Source organism: Hyperolius riggenbachi, chromosome 7, assembly GCF_040937935.1.
Source record: "Hyperolius riggenbachi isolate aHypRig1 chromosome 7, aHypRig1.pri, whole genome shotgun sequence".
NCBI classification, from domain to species: Eukaryota; Metazoa; Chordata; class Amphibia; order Anura; family Hyperoliidae; genus Hyperolius; species Hyperolius riggenbachi.
In genome coordinates this window covers 252425029-252444722 of record NC_090652.1, presented here as the reverse complement: position 1 = coordinate 252444722, position 19694 = coordinate 252425029, and the positions used below count along the sequence as shown (strand labels likewise).

The following is a 19694-nucleotide window of genomic DNA, read 5'->3' as shown; positions in this document are numbered from 1 at the left end:
TACTGCTGAAATGCTGATCCACATTGCATTATTTACTGCTGAAATGCTGATCCACATTGCGTTATTTACTGCTCAAATGTTGTCCACGTTACGTTATTTACTGCTCAAATGTTGCCCACATTGCGTTATTTTCTGCTGACATGTCCACATTGCGTTATTTTCTGCTGACATGTAGTCCACATTGCGTTATTTTCTGCTGACATGTTGTCCACATTGCGTTATTTTCTGCTGACATGTTGTCCACATTGCGTTATTTTCTGCTGACATGTTGCCCACCTTGCGTTATTTTCTGCTGACATGTTGCCCACATTGCGTTATTTTCTGCTGACATGTTGCCCACATTGCGTTATTTTCTACTGACATGTTGCTCACATTGCATTATTTTCTGCTGACATGTTGCCCACATTGCGTTATTTTCTGCTGACATGTTGCCCACATTGCGTTATTTTCTGGTGAAATACTGCCCACATTGCGTTTATTTTCTGGTGTCTGGGGTAACTGTTGCTGCATTTATTATTTGATGGTCGTAGTTGGCTATATTTGCTGCTTTGGGGTTACGGTATACTAATAAATAGCATCACACAGTTTCAGCACACCCATGATGCGAATCCTCGTTTCACCACATCATGGCGGAAACACTGCTTTTTATGCCTCGCTGTTACATAATTACGTTAGCTCCGCCCATACAATGTCATGGCCACGCCCATTTTTCAGCGCTGCGTAAACACACCCCCCCCCATTGGCACTCAGTGATAAATAAGTCGATTTTGGGTCGCAGTTTGGGCACTCGGCCTCTGAAAGGTTCACCATCAGTTGCAGGGGCAGTTCTAGACGCTTTGCCACCTGAGGCAAACTTGTTAGGATGCCGCCCCCCCCCCCCCCCCCCGATAGGTAATATAATAGCCTCCAGCACAGGTAGCCTGGAGGGCGTAGCAGCCAGGAAAGGGGAGCAGTGGACACAGCGGTGGGGAGGGGGGTAAGACCCCCCTTCCTCACCTAGGGATCCCCCGTCTGCATTTTCCCTTTCAGCTAATTGCGGAGCATTTCTATCAGGCAGTGAGCAGGGAAAGCAATGACTCCCCTGCTTGCGTCCTACCGCTCACGTCACTTCCTTTTATGACACCCACTGTACTGAGGAAGTACAGTGGGCAGCATTGCACGAAGTGATGTGAGGGCAGGGACGGATCAAGACCAAGTTGCGCCTGGGGCAAGGTCAGGTTTTGGCACCTAAAGGTCAGGTTTTGGCGCCTAAACTGCCATTCATTTTGCCGCCTTTTTAAGAATTCAACAAACTGCAGCTGGGGCAAGATACCCGCTTCCCCCCCCCCCCCTAGATCCGTCCCTGCGTGAGGGGTGGAACGCAAGCAGGTGAGTCATTGCTTTCCCCACTCACTGCCTGATGGAGATGCTGCGCAATTAGCTGGAGAGGGAACGCGGACTGGGGAACCCAAGGTGAGGGAGGGGGGTTCTGACCCCCCTTCCTGACCCCCCTTCCCACCACTGTGCTCGCTGCTCCCCCTTCCTGGCTGCTACCCACTCCAGTTCAACGGCCCCCACCCCCACAGCAAGGCCGGTGCCAACCCCCCACTTCTGCCGCCGAGGAACCTGCCTCACCCCGCCTCATGGGCGGCCCAGGGCTGCACAGTTGGCTCCTTGTTACATAGTTATTTTGGTTGAAAAAAGACATACGTCCATCGAGTTCAACCAGTACAAAGTACAACTCCAGCCTGCTCCCTCACATATCCCTGTTGATCCAGAGGAAGGCGAAAAAACCCTTACAAGGCATGGTCCAATTAGCCCCTAAAGGGAAAAATTCCTTCCCGACTCCAGATGGCAATCAGATAAAATCCCTGGATCAACATCATTAGGCATTACCTAGTAATTGTAGCCTTGGATGTCTTTAAACGCAAGGAAAGCATAAGCCCCCTTTAAATGCAGGTATAGAGTTTGCCATAATGACTTCCTGTGGCAATGCATTCCACATCTTAATCACTCTTACTGTAAAGATCCCTTTCCTAAATAAATGGCTAAAATGTTTTTCCTCCATGCGCAGATCATGTCCTCTAGTCCTTTGAGAAGGCCTAGGGACAAAAAGCTCATCCGCCAAGCTATTATATTGCCCTCTGATGTATTTATACATGTTAATTAGATCCCCTCTAAGGCGTATTTTCTCTAGACTAAATAAACCCAGTTTATCTAACCTTTCTTGATAAGTGAGACCTTCCATCCCACGTATCAATTTTGTTGCTCGTCTCTGCACCTGCTCTAAAACTGCAATATCTTTTTTGTAATGTGGTGCCCAGAACTGAATTCCATATTCCAGATGTGGCCTTACTAGAGAGTTAAACAGGGGCAATATTATGCTAGCATCTCGAGTTTTTATTTCCCTTTTAATGCATCCCAAAATTTTGTTAGCTTTAGCTGCAGCTGCTTGGCATTGAGTACGATTATTTAAAGCGGTTTAACACCCAGCATTACAACTTTGCTTTAAAAGATTGCTTACAGCTTAGAAATTATTATGCCAGATTTTTTTTTAAGCAGAAATTCACTGAATGGGTTAAACATGACATTTTAGTGTTGGATTTAACTAGGAATCTGCATCCATTCTTATCTTTAGTTACAAATGTATCTTTGTTTGGAATGCAATTGGACCTCTGAAAAGCCTGCTGGGGAAGCCCTCTTTGTTCTCTCAGAGCAGTGTTTGTTTATTACTTTGTAAATAGATACATTTGTAACTAAACCTAAGCACAGAGGAGGATTTCTAGCTAAATGCAGCACTAAAATGTCATGTTTAATCCATTCAGTGAATTTCTGCTAAAAAAAAAATCTGGCATAATCGTTTCTAAGCTGTAAGCAATCTTTTAAAGCAAAGTTGAAATGCTGGGTGTTAGACCACTTTAACTTGTTTTCAATGAGTACTCCTAAGTCCTTCTCCAAGTTTGATGTCCCCAACTGTATCCCATTTATTTTGTATGGTGCTAGACCATTAGTACGTCCAAAATGCATGACTTTAAATTTGTCAACATTGAATTTCATCTGCCATGTATGTGCCCATATAGCCATCCTATCCAGATCCTGTTTCAATATGACACTATCTTCCTGAGAGTTGATGATTCTGCACAATTTTGTATCATCTGCAAAAATAGCAACATTGCTCACTACTGCATCTACTAGGTCATTAATAAATAAATTGAAGAGCACTGGACCCAGAACAGACCCCTGTGGGACCCCACTGCTAACAGTCTCCCATTTTGAGTACGATCCATTGACTACAACTCTTTGTTTTCTGTCCATTAGCCAGTTCCCTATCCATGAACACAGACTCTTCCCCAGTCCTTGCATCCTCAACTTTTGCACCAGACTTTTGTGGGGAACAGTGTCGAAGGCCTTTGCAAAGTCCAAATATATCACATCTACAGCAATTCCCAATATCCATATTAGCATTCACTACCTCATAAAAGCTGAGCATGTTAGTCGAACAGGACCTGTCTTTAGTAAACCCATGTTGATGCTGAGAAATAAGATTATTTTCTACAATGAAGTCATGTATAGTATCTCTTAGTAACCCCTCAAATAGTTTGCATACAACTGATGTTAAGCTTACAGGTCTATAATTTCCTGGATCTGATTTTTTGCCCTTCTTAAATAATGGGAAAACGTGGGCTGTACGCCAATCCACTGGGACTCTGCCAGCTGCAAGAGAGTCACAAAAGATAAGATAAAGGGGTTTATCTATAACTGAACTTAATTCCCTTAGGACCCGAGGATGCATGCCATCCGGGCCAGGTGCCTTGTCTATTTTTAATTTATTTAGTCTTGCCTTCACTTCTTCCTGCGTTAAGTATTTAATATTACAGTTAGAAGATTGAGACTCTTCCGCCTCTGTAGTTTGCAACAGTGCTGTTTCTTTTGTGAAGACAGAAGCAAAGAAAGCATTTAATAACTCTGTCTTACCTTGGTCATCCACTATTGAGTTCCCACCCTCATCCTGTAGGAGTCCTATACAGTCAATCTTTCTTTCTTTTGTACTTGTAAAACTTTTTTGGGTTAGATTTGATATCCCTAGCGATTTGTTTTTCAGCTTCAATCTTTGCCAGCCTAATTTCTTTTTTTTACAATTTTTATTGCACTCCATATAATTGCTTAGTGCAGCCTCAGTCCCCTCCTGTTTTAAGACCTTATAGGCATTCTTTTTCCTCTTCATTTTATCTTTAACCTTTCTATTTATCCATAGAGGCCTTTTTTTATTCCTAGACATTTTGTTTCCATATGGGATATACATACTACAATATTGATTGAGTATAAGTTTAAAAGCTTGCCATTTCCCTTCAGTGTCTTCCCCTTGTAGTACATTATCCCAGTTCACCAAACTTAGTGCCTGCCTAATTTGATTGAACTTTGCTTTTCTAAAATTCATAGTTTTAGTGGTCCCGCTGCCCCGTGGCCTATCAGTCACCAGATCAAACGTTATCATGTTGTGATCACTATTTCCCAAATGTTCTTGAACCTGCACATTTGATACATTATCTGGTCTATTAGAAATGATCAGATCCATTAACGCATTCCCCCTAGTTGGTTCAGTTACCATTTGAGTCAAGTAATTGTCCTGTAGTGCTGCCAGAAATCTGCTGCTTTTACCAGAATGGATAGCCTCAATACTCCAGTCAATGTCTGGAAAGTTGAAGTCGCCCATAATTATGACCTCATTTTTACTTGCAGCTTTTTCAATCTGCTGTAGTAATCGCAGTTCTGCAGCTTCATTAATAAGAGGTGGCCTGTAGCATACCCCAATAAGCAATTGGCAACTTTTATTTCCACCATGAATATTTACCCAAACGGACTCCACATCTTCGCAATCTTCCTCCATCTCATCGTTGAGGACAGCTGTAAGAGAATTCTTAACAAAGAGACAAACCCCTCCACCTTTTTTCCCTGTTCTATCCCTCCTACACACATTGTATCCTTTTAAATTAGCTATCCAGTCATGGCTTTCATCCATCCATGTCTCGGTTATTCCCACAATGTCATAGCCTTTGTCATTCAGAATAAACTCTAGTTCGTCTATTTTATTTGCAAGGCTCCAAGCATTGGTTACCATGCACTTTATATTTTTACCACCACATTTACCAATTTTGTTTACATGAAATGGGCTACTTGAATTTTTACCAACCTCCTTAATCTTTACACTGTCCCCACCCCCCTCTCCACCCCCCATAATGTTAGGTTCCCACTGTCTTTTTACCTCATCTTGTCTACGTATTGAGACTTTATCCTCCCGCCTCCCCCCAGATCCTAGTTTAAAATCTCCTCCAACCTTTTAGCCATCTTCTCCCCCAATGCAGCTGCACCCTCCCCATTAAGGTGCAGCCCATCCCTGCTGTAGAACCTGTAGCCGACTGCAAAGTCTGCCCAGTTCTCCAGGAACCCAAACCCTTCCTTCCTACACCAATTTCTCAGCCACTTATTTAACTCCCTAAGCTCCCTCTGTCTCTCAGATGACCTTATACAATTCCCAGGATCAGTTCAAGTAAATGGAGCTGTGCATTGTCACTGTAGGGTAAAAATGGTTAGTGATCCAAACATTAAGAGTCTTTTGGTTAATCCAACTGGAGAAAAGCAAAACTTTTTAAGCAGTAGGATTGTAAGCCCACCCACCACGTCACGGTAGACTCTTTTAGGGTGGGTCCCTAAACTACACTATGCTAGCCTACTCTGATTGGTGCTAGTCACCCTACTAATGCGGCACTAGTTACATTATGCTTTTAAGCACCACCCCCCATCCTCTCCTATCCCTCTACTAACACTAACCTCCCCCTCTCCTCTCCTAACATTACCTCCCCCTCTCCATTCCTAACACTAGTCCTGTCCTCTCCCAACACTAACTTCCCCCCATCCACTCCTAATACTACCCTTTCCCTCTCCTAACACTAACTTCCCCCTCTATACACCTAACACTAGCCTTCCCCTCTCCTAACACTGACCTCCCCCCACTACTCCTAACACTAGCCTTCTTCTTTCCTAATATTAACCTCCCCCTCTACACTCCTAACACCAGCCTTCCCCTCTCCTGCCCTAACACTAGTCTTTCCCTCTCCTTTCCTCTCCTATCACTAACCTCCCCTTCTCTACACCTAACACTAGCATTCTCTTCTCTTGACACTAAGCTTCCCCCTCTCCACTCCTAACACTAGCATTAACCTCTCCTAACACTAACCTCCCCTCTCTCTACTCCGAACATTAACTTTCACCTCTCCTAACACTAACCTACCCCATCTCCACTCCTAACACTAACCTCCCCCTCTCTACGCCAAACACTAGCCTTCTTGTCTCCTGACACTAACCTCCCCCCTCTCCATTCCTAAGACTAGCCTTCCCCTCTCCTAAGTCTAACCTACCCACTCTCCACTACTAACACTTACCTCCACTCTCTCCTAACACTAATAACACTAATCTCCCCCTCTCCATCCTATCACTAGCCTTCCCCTCTCCTAACTCTAACCTACCCCTCTCCACTCCTAACACTAACCTCCTCTCCCTCCACTGTCCTTCCCCTCTTCTAAAACTAACCTCCCACTCTCTACACCTAACATTAACCTTCTCTTCTCCTGACACTAACCTCCCCCCTCTCCACTCCTAACACTAGCAATTCCCTCTCATAACACTAACCTACTCCCGCTCTACTCCTAACACTAGCCTTCTCCTCTCCTAACACTAACCTCAACCCTCTTCACTCCTTACCCTAGATTTTCCATCTCCTAGTACTAACCTCCCTCCCTCCATTCCTAACACTGGTTTCCTCCTCTCCTAACACTATCCTCCCCATATCCACTCCTAACACTAGCCTTCCTCTCTCCTAACGCTAACCCCTCTCTACAGTTAACACTAACCTCCACCCTCTCCTCTAATAACACTAACCTTACCCTTCTTCATTCCTAACACTAGCCCTCCCCCTAACACTAACCTACCCCCTTTCCACACTTAACACTAACCTCCACTGTCTCCTCTAGTTACACTACCCTCCCTCTACACCTAACACTAGCCTTCCCCTCACCTAACTCTAACTCCCCCTCTACTCCTAACACTAGCCTTCTCTTCTCCTAACACTAAACTCCCACCTATCCACTCCTAACACTAGCCTTCCTCTCTCCTAACACTAACCTACCCCCCTCTACTCCTAACATTAACTTTCTCCTCTCCTAACACTAGCCTCCCCCTCTCGTAACACTAACCTCCCCCTCTCTACACCTAACACTAGCCTTTTCTTCTCCTGACACAAATCTCCTCTTCTCCACTCCTAACACTAGCCTTTCCCTCTCCTAATACTAATCTACCCCCTCTCCACTCCTAACAATTACCTCCACTCTCTCCTCTCCAAACACTTACCTCCCCTCTTCACTCCTAACACTAGCCTTCCCCTCTCCCAACACCCCACCCCTCTACTCCTAACACTAGCCCCCCTCCTAACACTAAACCCCCCCACTCTCCTAACACTAGCCTGCCCTCTCCTAACACTACCCCCACTCTACTTCTAACACTAGCCTGCCCTCTCCTAACAATACCCCCACCCCACTTCTAACGCTAGCCTTCCCCTTTCCTAACACTAACCTCTACCATCTCTACTCATAACACTGCCTTCCCTTTTCGTAACACTAATTGTCCCCCACCCATTCCTTACACTAGCTTTCGCCTCTTCTAACACTAACCTTCCTCCCTCCACTCCTAACACTAGCCTTCCTCTTTCCTAACACTAACCTACCCCCTCTCCACTCTTAACACTTACATCCACCTTTCCAGTCCTAACACTAGCCTTCCCCTCGCCTAACACTAACCTCCCCACTCTCCACTACTAACACTAGCCTTCCCCTTTCCTAACATTAACCCTACCTTCAACTCCTAACACTAGTTTTCTCCTCTTCTAACCTCTCTCCACGCCTAACACTAACCTCCACCCTCTCCTCTCCTAACAGTAACCTACCACCTCTCCACTACTAACACTAGCCTTCCCCTCTCCTAACACTAACCTACCCCCTCTTTACTCCTAACACTATCCTCCCCCTCTCCTAACACTAACCTAACCCCTCTCTACTCCTACCACTTGCCATCTCCTCTTATAACACTATCACCCCTCTCCACTTCTAACACTAGCCTTCCCCTCTCCTAACACTAACCCCCCCCCCCCCCTCCATTCCTAACAATAGCCTTCCCCTCTCCTAACACTAACCTCTCCTCATCCACTCCTAACACTAGCCTTCTGCTCTCCTAACACTAACCTCTCCCTCTCCACTCCTAACACTAGCCTTCCCTTCTCCTAACACTAATCCCCCCATCCACTCCTAACACTATCCTTCTCCTCTCCTTAAACTACCCCCCCTCCTCTCCTAACACTAGCCTTCCCCTCTGCTAACACTAACCCACCTCTCCATTCCTAATACTAGCATTCCCCTCTCCTAACACTAATCTCCCTCCTTCCACTCCTAACACTTGCCTTCTCCTCTCCTAGCACTAATCCCCTCTCCACTCCTAACAATAGTGTTCCCCTCCTACACTAAACCCCACCCTCTCTCTACTCCTAACACTAACCTCCTCCCTCTCCACTTCTAACACTAACAACCTTCCTGTCTTCTAACACCAACTTCCCCCTCTCCACTCCTAACACTAACCTCCCCCCATTCACTCCTAAGACTAGCCTTCATTTCTCCTAACACCATCCTACACCCTCCTCACTCATAACACTGTCCTCCACCCTCTCCTCACCTAACACTAACCTCCCCCTCTCCACTCCTAACACTAGCCTGCCCAGTATCCTAACACTAACCTACCCCCTCTCCACTACTAATACTAACCCCCACCCACTCCTCTCCTAACACTAACCTCTCCCCTATCGAATTCTAACATAAGCCTTCCCCTCACCTAACACTAACTTCCCCTCCTCTGCTCCTAACACTAACCTTCTCCTCTCCTAACACTAACCTCCCCCTCTCCAATTCTAACACAAGCCTTCCCCTCTCCTGTCCTAACACCCTTCTCCACTCTTAACACTAGCCGTCTCCTCTCCTAACACTAACCTCCCCCCTCTGTACTTCTAACACCAGCCTTCTTCTTTCTTCTCCTAACACTAACCTCCCCCCCCCCTAATCCTAACACTAGCCTTCACCTCTCCACCTCTCCTTTCCTAACACTAACACCCCCCCCCCCCCCCCTTCCCTGTAGCCAATTGCTGCTATCTGAGTTTGGCTACAATATATGCAGAAGATGGTAGGAGCTGCAAGCAGTGATGGTGGAAGATAGCTGGGACTGTAAGAAAAGATGTTTCAAGTTTACAGGAGCTGCAAGCAATGATGGTTCAAGATGGCAGAAGTTGCAAGCAAAGATGGTTCAAGATGGCAGAAGTTGCAAGCAATGATGGTTCAAGATGGTAGGAGCTGCAAGCAATGGTGGTGGAAGATGGCTGGGACTATAAGAAAAGATGGTTTGAGATGGCAGGAGCTGCAAGCAATGATGGTTCTAGATGGTAGGAGCTGCAAGCAATGATGGTGGAAGATGGCTGGGACTATAAGAAAAGATGGTTCAAGATGGCAGGAGCTGCAAGCAAAGATGGTTCAAGATGGTAGGAGCTGCAAGCAATGATGTTTGAAGGAGGCTGGAGCTGTAATTGATGACAGTGGACAAAGGAGACGCTCACTGCAGGAGATGACAGACACTGCAGGACATGAATTAAAGGAGAAGTTCACTGCAAGAGATGACAGGCCCTGCAGGAAATGATTTGAAGGAGTCGCTCGCTGCAGTAGAGGAGCCACTGCAGGTAAAGATTGGAGCTGCAGGTGATGGCTGCAGAAGTCGCTCACTGCAGATGATGACAGGCACTGCAGGAATAGATAGGAGCTGCAGGTGATAGCTGCAGAAGTCGCTCACTGCAGTTGATGACAGGCACTGCAGGAATAGATAGGAGCTGCAGGTGATAGCTGCAGAAGTCGCTCACTGCAGTTGATGACAGGCACTGCAGGAAAAGATTGGAGCTGCAGGTGATGGCTGCAGAAGTCGCTCACTGCAGGTGATGACAGGTACTGCAGGAAATGAGTAAGAATGTAGGAGAAGCCAGGAGCAGGAGGAGATGGAAACGCTGACAGACACTGCGGCAGAAATATATTAAGTGCAGATGACAGCAGCAACTTCAGCAGATGGATGAATTCTCAGGAGCTGCATGAGAAGGAAGGAAATGTATGAGGTGGTTGATGGTGGATTCCATGTCAGAGCCTGCATGAATGACTTCACTGCAGGTGATGGAAGTCGCTGGAGAGGATGGAAAGAGTTGCAGGACATGGATGGAGATGACAGAAGCTGCAACTGCCCTGGCAGGAGGTAACTATCACTGCATGATGCAACACCAGGAGCGGGGCCTGGACCTAGAACAGTGGTCACAGACATATCCGCTCCCTGGTTCCATAGCAGTGCGTTCCTCTGTGGTCAGCCTGAAACCCCGAGTGGCCAGGCCATGATGGTCCATTCGCTTTCTTCTCCATCCCCGATGACTCAGTCTCTTCATGACCTAAGAAAATTAAACAAACATACATGTTAGACGTTTATAAGAAAAACCAGGAGATTCAACATGTTTCCTATTCTAGATTGCACAGATAAAAATGATATAACAATGCTGCAGCTCCATAAGGACGAAAAGAGCATGATAGAAAATAATAATGGTGATATTCATACCTGTTTACATGACAAAGTAGCTTAGCATGCAGTATTGTATTACTAATGTATAATAGTCCCCTGTATGGTGTGCATTCTGTACAATCTATCCACTTTCCCTTTTCATGCGGGAAATATTCCTTACAGGGTCCTTATTTACTGACACAATGCCTTGTATAGACATATTGCTGCTGAAGTGATAGAGGAGAATTATCCCTGGTACACACCATGCAATTTCCCATCAGATTGACGGGTTGAATCATCAATTATTGACAGGTCCAATCACGTTTCTGATAGTTTTTCCAATCAATTTACCGATAACTTCTCTGTACAAAATCGATTGGAAAATATAACGGAAACCTGATCGGACCTGTCAGAAATTATCGATTCGATCCGCTGATTGGCAGGAAATTGCATGGTGTGTACCAGGTTGTCCACAGCATTCAATTTCCTTGTTCATTGGGGTAGTTTAGGGGCTTTAGGACGGCTTCATGGGACAAGGCAGCGCAGGTAACTATAACTTTGTTTTACAGGAAGGCTGCTGGATTTTAAGTTTAGGCTGGAGAGTGCCCCCCCCCCCAATGCCTAACTTTAACTCCCCACGCCTAACCTCAGCCACTGCACATGCCTAACCTTAGCCACTCCCCGCACCTAACCTTAAAACCCTCCCCATGGACTCCTAACCTTAACCCCTCAGCTGTAATTCTGCTGCAAAAAATGCCATCGGGCACCCATTCAAAATATTGGGAAGTCACGTTACAGAGCGCCCAAATCTCTCCTGCTACCGGGGACCCACATTTCCTGCTTCCATATATATCTCAGTAATTATTGAGCAATATTAATCGAGCATTAATAAGCAACACCGTTCAATGTCTGTGCCCAGAGATATAGGCTAAATGAAACCTGAATAAAGCATCCCTAGTGTTTAGTGGTTTCCCTCCTCCCTCCCCATAAAGCTTCCCTGGTGCTAGTGGTCTCCACCTTCCCCCAATAAAGTTTCCCTGGTGTTTAGTGGTTTCCCCCTCTCTCCCCAATACAGTTTCCCTCCTGGTCTATTGGTTCCCCCCTCCCTAATAAAGTTTCCCTGGTGATGTTGGTGGCCCCCATCCTGTGCCCTGTCCTGTTCCCCCCCAGCTGACATTATGCAGAGTACACTGGAAGCCGTGATAATCTCACCTGCTCCAACATAGTCCAGCAATGTGTGTCCCCCTGTCACTGCTTAGCTTTCCCCCTAGTGCCCGGCATCTCCTGCATTGCATGATTACACATATGCAGGAAGACATGCCAAGCCGTAGAGGTAGAGCTGAGTAGTGACAGATTAGTGTTTAGCATTTAGATTTGTTTTACTTACATGGCGGCACTCCTCACGACTGACCCAGGCCCGGAATCCCATCTGTCTGAAGAGGGTCTTCGTGGCCTCCTTGAAGTCTTCCTTGCTTCTGAAGTACCAGGTGGCGAACAGGAAGATGGAGTGAAAGAAAGGGATGTCTTCTTCCATCTGGTTGGCCAGGAACCTGCAAAAATGATGGAATAAGAAGAATGTGCTATAAAAATATTTGTATTGCTAACTATATACTGCTTATCTGTATGCTACCAGACCCGTGGTAGAAGAGAGAAGGCGGGTGTCATGGAGCCCCCCAATATAAGTTACCCCTCTACTGTCAGCTATGTGAAAATATACATGAGAAGAGGACATCATATACTTACAGAGCAGCGTAGAAGTTCTGGATGTTGTATTCGGCGATGGAGAGGCCAGCTCTGCTGAAGTAGATGAGCACCATGGCCAGCAGGTACTGTAATGGGAAACACAAATACAGAGACGATTAGCTTTTACTGATAGATATGTAGTGTAGTGGGGGTGTCTCAGCACCTTGCAGGGAAAAAAATATAGGAGACAAATACGGGAGCCCAATAGTGTAGTATATTAGTATGCAATTGAAAAAAGAAATTTCAATAAATTACTACTCACAAAAGGAGGTTGCAAGGGCAACCAACCGTAGGAAGCAGGTGGAGACCATAAACCCGACTCCACTCGGGGTAGTCCCAGCCGGGACCTGGATGTGGTCGCTCTCCTTGAAAAAGTAGGGACAGGTGTCCACTGTGGGGCACCCACAGGTGGTCTGTCACCACCCCTCAAACACAGATTGTTTGGGGGTATAGCTATGCACAATTGAAGGTAAAGAGGCGCCCTGGTTGAAATAAAAGCATCTAAAAACAGCTTAAAATCGAGGAAATAATATGAGGTGGCTTACCTCAATAACGAAATCCTTGTATATGACAAAAGATTTTTATTTAGCACAGGCAACGCGCGTTGCCTGTGCTAAATAAAAATCTTTTGTCATATACAAGGATTTCGTTATTGAGGTAAGCCACCTCATATTATTTCCTCGATTTTAAGCTGTTTTTAGATGCTTTTATTTCAACCAGGGCGCCTCTTTACCTTCAATTTTACTGATAGACAATCTTTGCTATGGCAGCTAGCATTTGTATAAGAAACACAAAACAAGACTTCTATGTTACATTCGCTAATACTTACCTTGTCTGAAACTCGTCTGCATCCATCATCTTCCAGGAAGAGATCGATGGTGCGGTCATCTGTGTGAGACAAAACAGTAACATGTGAGAATCAGGGTATGTTATATAAATGACTTTGCTGTAATAAAGGTATTGTCAGACGCAACCCAACTTGTCACTGCAAATGCAGCCAAACATTTTTGCCCCCCTCCCCCCCTCTATTCTCTCTTACCTATAAAAACATTTATTACAAAATGTGTTCCCAAAATAAATATTCATCCAAAGACAACAAGGGACAGAGAAAACTGGAGCCAAGGGGGAGGAGTTCCTAGAGCAGCCAATTGGAATAATTATTTCAGTTATTAGTTTAATACTCTATAACTGTTTGGGATTGTTCCCCCAGTTTACTTTGCACTTCATTAATGACCCTCACAGGTTTTTCTAATGGTTAAACAGGTTAAATATCTCACCAAGGAGCTTGTAGAAGGCTCTCCTCATCTCTCTTGTGATGGTCACTGGCTTCTGAGGATCTGATGAACCGGCTCTGGCTGGTTGGTCGGGGTCTGTCACACTCTCCCACTTCACACTCCTGTACGGCACATCCTCGTTTCCAGGAGTGATGAGTGGAGAGGGAATGCAAGCTTTTCTGGCTCTGATTCGGATGGGATTGTCTGGTGTTCTGAATGGGTCTGGAGGCTCCTGTGTTCTGAGTGAGCTGGCAGACTCAGATGACACAATGGGACTTGGAGACTCATGTGTTCTGAGTGAGCTGGCAGACTCAGATGACACAATGGGACTCGGAGACTCATGTGTTCTGAGTGAGCTGGCAGACTCAGATGACACAATTGGACTCGGAGACTCATGTGTTCTGACTGAGCTGGGAGACTCAGATGACACAATAGGACTCGGAGTCTCAGGTGTCCTGAGTGAGCTGGCAGACTCAGACTCAGACATGACTTTGCCCGGTGGTGTAGGTGTCTCTGCAGGCCTATCTAAGAGCTGTGCAGGGTTGGATGGGACAGCTGCAGCTGGTGCAGACAGATCACTGGTGGGTGATGGAGATGTTTCATCAACCCCATCCAAGGCCACTGCAACCGGTGCCATGGAGAGAGTGTGGATGGTAAAACTCTCATTTGGCACAGAATCATCAGGTGCATAATAGATAGGCACTGCAGGGACTGCAAAGTCAGAGTCTGGGGAGGATTCAGACCCACCAGTCATGACGCTCCCATCCTGGGAATCAGATGGAGAGAAGCTGATGGTGTTTGCTCTGTAGGAGAAGATGGAAAATAAATAGTGTAAGTTAAAGCATTCCTGTGATAATGTCCAGTAACATACATAGCACAGCTCTGGGCAATGCGTGTGTATATCACATATGAACACACACATTACCTGGGAAACCGCATTGCACCCGGAGCTAGTGGAACTGAAGCTAAATATTTATTAAAGTTGGTTGATTTATTAAACTTGGTTGATGCACACATTTTCTCTCTGTTGTAATTAGCAAATATTTATTAAAGACCAATCACAAGACTGATTTTCCGCTTTTACGATCTCTGCTTTTCTTTTCACTATTTTGGATTCTCTGATGCAAAAAAAATGACTTTCCACGGAATTGGAAAGGATGCTGTCATGATTTTCACATCCTTACTTTAAAGGGAACCAGGAGTCGGGAGTATGGAGGCTGCCATCTCCATTCCCTTGGAAGCAATGCTAGTGGCCAGGCTGTTATGCTGTAAAGAGACTCTGTAATATAATAAACACCCCCTGGCGGTACTTACCTCGGGAGGGGGAAGCCTCAGGGTCCCAATGAGGCCTCCCCCATCCCTGTAGCTGCAGGCAATCCAGCGCTGGCTCCCTTGAAGCCTCCCGCAATCCTCCCGACAAGCCTGACAAGGGATGATTGATTTACCTCTCCGGGATCCAGCACAGGCGCAGTAGCGGCTCTTCCTTCTGGTCAGGCTATTTCCGCCTTACCCAAACGTAAAGCCTCTAGTACGCCTGCACTGGATCCCGGAGAGGTAACTATTTACATAGCCGCACTTCAGTGGACCCGGGCAGGCTAAGGGAGGCACGGAGGAGGATGGGGAAGCCTCCTTAGGATCCAGAGGATTCCCCCTCCCGAGGTAAGTACCCCCGGGGGGATTGTTTTTATTACAGGATTTCTTTAAGGGCCCTTTCACACGTCACTTTTTCTCCTGAGTTTTCTCCCAGGTGATATTTTCACACCTTGCCATAAAATGCATTTTAAGCCACCAGCAACCCAGAAAATACTCAAAGTAATTTTGATAGTACTTTTTCAACTACTTTTTGGTACTTTTTCAATTACAAAATGCTGAAAAGGTATTTTAAAAAGAAGTTGAAAAATGATTTCCTAGGAGAAAACTAAGGAGAAAAAGTGACTTGCATCTGGGCCATGGTGTGGTGTGATTTGTGTGGGACATAAGAGCCTATCGCAGTGCACTGCACCATTACATACATTCTGCTCCCTGCAATAGACTGCGCTGACAGGGAAATCTCTGACTCCGCCCCTCGAGCATCTAAGCCAGGGACATCACACACATCTGACCCCCTCAGTCACGTGCACACTTACAGACAGCTGTAACAAGTACAAATGTATTTTTTTAAAGATTATTATGCTGTTGCGTATCTTTTAGAGCAGAGAAGAAGTCCTGAGTGCAGGTCTGCTTTGAAGGTGCACTGTAAGGGGTGGGGAAAAAAGAGTTTAACTTACCTTACCTGGGGCTTCTATCTGCACCACACCCTCGCCTGATGTCACAGGGTCACTGTCACTCACAGACTGTCACTGTGTGTGTCATGACACTGTGTGCGTGTGCAGCTCACTGCTTCCTGTCATCATGGCTTTGCCTGGCCCCGGCATGTACTTTGTTATGTTACAGCAGCAGAGTGTGTGCAGCGTCAGCATGTGTGTGTGAGAGAGCACTGAGATGCTGATGCTGCATGCACTCTGCTGACTGCTGCCCTCTCTGGTGGCTTGGTGGTGGTGCAGTGTGCATCTTCTGTGTGGCACACTCCGACTCCTCCGCTTAGCTCTGTCTCTGCCTACCAGGGCCGGGCCGAGGCATAGGCTGGAGAGGCTCCAGCCTCAGGGCGCAGTGTAGGAGGGGGCGCAGAATTCATTCAGCTGTCATTCTTAATTGTGTTTGAAGCAGAAATAAATAAGAAAAGGGGATACATGGCAGTGACTGCAAGCCAGATAACTAGATATTAAGGTGTTGGGGAGGTTGTGGGCCTTGTGGCGCCTCTTAGTCTAATAGCAATCAGTGTTTGATGGCTCGGGTGGCAGGGATGGAGGGGCGCACTTTGGTGTCTCAGCCTTGGGTGCTGGAGGACCTTGTCCCAGCTCTGCTGCCTACCCCTTCAACACTGGGCAGATGCAGCCAGGGGATAACAAAACTGTTCCATTCACACCACCGTGGTGCCGCCATTTTGAATGCCACCTGGTCCTGGACTGGTTACTGGTCTAATCATACAGTGAGGTTTGAGGAGGAGGATGAGGCGAGGGTCTCCCTCAGACAGTGGCCAGCAGACTCTACACCTGACCTCTGGCTCCAGGCTCCTGACAGACTGGCTGTAAGCGTGATCTCATCTATGCTGTGTCAGGCCTGTGTCCCAACTGATGGTGCTGTGCCCAGTGCATAGCCCAGTCAGCCAGGACAGGTGCAGGTGCAGACCTGTATGTCCTGGCTGGCGTCTGTCCAATAAAGGTGACGGGAAATTTGGGTGCCCAGTAATGCCGATAGTAAAATATTGGTATTAAATACCAATATTTTACTCCTGCTTCTTTGGTCACAGGGTTCCCCGATTCCTTTTACTTCACACAGATTTGTACACTGTATTTTTTGTATTTTGGTGATCGCTGTACAGAGAGGCTGATCAGCTACAACCCATTCTGCTCTATGGAGAGGGGAGGGGTGATGACAAGTGAGCAGGAGGCGCAGAACAATAGTGATTGTTTATTGATGCTTGTTTAGTTATCCAGTATAGCAGATTGCTGAACCATGTCTTTGAAAGTTTCCGGACACTCTTGATTTTTGCTTGCAGCTTTCCACCTGCTTTTCTCTCTCCTCCTTCTCTCTCCACCTTGTCTCCTTTACCCCAGTCTCTGCTTCCTCAGCCTTCTATTCCTCTGTTGCCCCCACTCCAGTCTCCAGAGATTTTGTCTATCATGATGATGACATTTGCGCACAAATGAGAATATACATGAAAATATATGGGCATGCAAAATAACATTTCCGCAAAATTCATTGAAGTCTATAGACATGAGAAAACACCTTTAGAAGAAAGTTTTCATTTTTGTGAAAATATACATCTTGCCAACGGCCATTATTACTATTAACAGCAAACATGACTTTTGATACAGCAATTCATTTGAGCTCATCCCTAAACATAAAGCTGTGTAAGGAGATGAGAGTTCTGTCTACACCGGTGTCTCCTCCCCTACAGCCGACCCTACTTGAGGAAAAAGCAGTTTAGGTGCCCATTGATGATATCATTTTAGCGAATTGTCGAACTTCAGATTCCATAACTGCGATTGGAACAAATCGATGAGAAGGAATTGATTGGGCTCATAAATGGGATACAAAATATAACCAATCTGATAATTTCAAATAGAATGGATCAATGAAACAAATGATTAATTGAACAATTTTTTTTGTCAGCATCTGAAGTCAGATTTATTTGGTTGATTGCTATTTATTCCACAGCAAGGACCCCCCTCCTCTTCTCTTTATATTATATGATACTTGTAAAATATGGAGGGGGGAGATTGCAGATTACAGCAGAGGGGCAATTAGAAATGGGAGGGGGGGGAGTGCAGGCCACAGCAGAGGGGACCTGGTGTAAAACCTCAATACATGTGCCTTGACTGATGCTATGGTGTAGTGAAAAGATATGTATGTTATGTGCACTGCTATGTATGTGATGTGCACTGCTATGTATGTGATGTGCACTGCTATGTATGTGATGTGCACTGCTATGTATGTGATGTGCACTGCTATGTATGTGATGTGCACTGCTATGTATGTGATGTGCACTGCTATGTATGTGATGTGCACTGCTATGTATGTGAATACTGCCTGATGTGCTGTTATATTTGTTGTGTCACCGCTGGGCATTTCATGACTGTTTCTAAAGTTCAGTACATAGATTACTATATTTGCTTTCCTTTTCTACATTAAAGATAATATAATGTCTAAAATCAACATTGCATTTATCACATTGTCATAAAAACGCATAATGACTTCACCTGTGTTTTTCATGTAACCAGATATGGATAAAGGTGAAATGAGGCCTAGGCAAGGATAGCAGTTTTTACACACCGCAGATGGTCACCTAGATTTTTTTAGTAAGATTTGATGGTGGCTAGTATCCACCAGGCCCCTAGACTCTTTCCATGCCCTAGGAAACTGCCTAGGTTACCTTTTGGATGATCTAGTTCTGATGCTAGGCCTAAGGCCTACCTAGGCTATTCCATCTGTCATCAAGGAGAAAGCTAGGCCTACCTACTCCACATGTCACCAAAAGATGAATCTCCCACAATCAGGCAATAAAAGGCCCCCATGCAGGTCAGACTTAGTAGCAGGGCTCTCCTCACTGGCTTTCCATTCCCCCCACAGCTCTCTGATGCCATCTGGTGGCTCCACTTACCTCTCGGTGTCTTGTCTGGTGCTCATTTTGGGCGAAAATGGATAAAAATGGATAAAACTGGATAAAAATGTCACTGGTTGATAGTATGTCACTAGAAATGTTGCTCTGGAGTAAAAAAAATCGACTGGAAGTCACAAATATTCACTGAAAGCCAAAGAAGCAGGAGAAAATCTGTTAAGATGTTTCCTGATCGAGGGCTTGCATGTGAATGAGGACCAACTGCCATTCTCAACTGCTTTATCAACTGCCAGTCTCACGGCCAGTCTCATGGCCAATTTCCCTGCTAGTCTCACGGCCAGTCTCACGGCCAGTCTCAAGGCCAGTCTCAGGGCTGCATGTGCCAGGCAACTGTCCCTCCCCTGCAGATCAGCTGACCAACTGGCTGCAGTAATGTAGCAATTTTCTATTCCTATTCATTTAGCCATAACTTTATAACTGCTTATCACATCTAAATGATCTATAGCTTGTTTTTTTCGCCACAAACTAGGCTTTTTGTGGGTGATACTTGTTTGCAGTAATTACTTTATTTTCTATGCATTTTTAAAGAAAAATGTAAAAAATTCTCTATTTCTCAAATTCTATTCCCTATAGTTTTAAAACAAACCATTCTACAGTAAAAAAAAACACACATTTTATTTGCCCATTTGTCCTGGCTATCACAGCATTTAAATTATTGTCCAGGTATTTTGTATGGTGACAATATATTATTTGGAAATATTATGCAATGTAGAAAAGAAATGGTAGAGCACCTTACCAAGCTGTACCCGACTGACACAGAATACATAGGGCTGTAAGGGCCCATTCACTCTCGGGCAATTAAC

At 45.6% G+C, this 19694-nt stretch overlaps 1 long non-coding RNA gene across 1 annotated transcript; it reads right to left on the bottom strand.

Moving 5' to 3' along the window:
• Positions 1-17167: 17167 nt before the first annotated feature.
• LOC137525825 (uncharacterized) lies at positions 17168-19066 on the bottom strand. Its single transcript, XR_011023022.1, has 2 exons — positions 18874-19066; positions 17168-17387 (listed from the first exon to the last, which is right to left on the bottom strand). It is a non-coding gene; the product is annotated as an uncharacterized lncRNA (long non-coding RNA).
• Positions 19067-19694: the final 628 nt, after the last annotated feature.